Here is a 1,323-nt window from a genome sequence, read left to right as displayed (position 1 = left end):
CCCCTTCACCCCAGCCCCGTGCTGCCTCCTGGCTGCGTCCACACGTGCCCCCTCCCAGGCCAGCTCTGGACCCCTGCGGCTGGTCCCCACTGCATTGGCCACATGACCCTTTGTCTGCAAAGTCCCCGGCCCTCTCTGGGGTTCACCTCCTGCTCCTCCTCTCTCTTTGAGGGGCCGTCTTCGGCTACATACACGACCCCATGGCCCTCGCCATGCCCACCACATGCCTGCTCCTCCACCCGACATCCATGAGCACCCTGGGCTAGAAAGGACCAGGACGCAGCACATTCTCCCCTGTCCCCAAGGACTGCCCACCCCAGCTGCCCCTCCCCGCCCTCCCGGTGCAGTGCTAGCTGCCCAGACAGACGCCCTGGTGTCACTCCCGCCTCCTCCATGCTCTCGCCGCAAGCCCCACCACACGTCACTCCAGTCCGTGTGGCCCTGTGCAGCCTGCCCAGCACAGGGCACTGTCCTCCATGCGGCTCGCCCCTGGCCACACAGCGGCTGGAGGGGTCGCGCCCTGCTCGGACCCTGCGGCAGCTGGAAGAGTCGCGCCCTGCTCAGACCCCGCCACAGTTCCCATCACCGCTGACAGGACCTGCTCTCCCCACTGCCCCAGGCCCTAAGCGAGCTGACGGCGACCAGCAGGACTGGGCACCACCGGCCCCGCTTCCTCTCCACAGTTTATCTTTTTTTGAGAAGTAGCTGGAAACTGCCAATGGGATTTTTTTCTTCTTTTTTTTTTCTTTCTTTTTTTGATTGTGTGCAGAGAAAGAAAAGAAATTCTTCAGATTCATATGAAATTGCAAGGGACTCTGAATGGCCAAAGAAATCTTGAAAAGAAGAAACCTGGAGACACCATCCTTCCTGATTTGAAACCTACTGCAAAGCTACAATGATCAGAACAGCGTGGTCCTGCCTCAGACCAATGGAACAGAACAGGGGGCCCAGGAATAACCCCTCACATCTGTGGTCAATGGACTTTCAACAGGAACGTCACGGCCATTCGATGGGGAAAAGACAGTCTTTTCAACAAATGGTGCTGGGAAAACTGGACATCCACCCTCAGAAGAATGAACTTGAACCCCTACCCCACACCACACACAAAAATGAACTCAAAATGGAGCAGACACTTGAATTTAAGACTTAAAACTCTTACAGGAAAACGTAGTCTTCATAAACTTGGCTTTGGCGACAGCTCCCTAGATATAACACCCAGAACACGAGCAACAAAAAGAGGAAAAAAGAGAAAAACTGGACTCCATCGAAATTAAAAACGTCTGTGCATCAAGGGACACTACGAACAGCGCGAAAACCTCCGAC

The sequence above is a fragment of the Pteropus vampyrus genome, unplaced genomic scaffold, assembly GCF_000151845.1.
Source record: "Pteropus vampyrus isolate Shadow unplaced genomic scaffold, Pvam_2.0 Scaffold309, whole genome shotgun sequence".
Taxonomy (NCBI): Eukaryota; Metazoa; Chordata; class Mammalia; order Chiroptera; family Pteropodidae; genus Pteropus; species Pteropus vampyrus.
The sequence above is the reverse complement of the archived record's forward strand: the minus strand, read 5'-3'. Positions refer to the sequence as shown.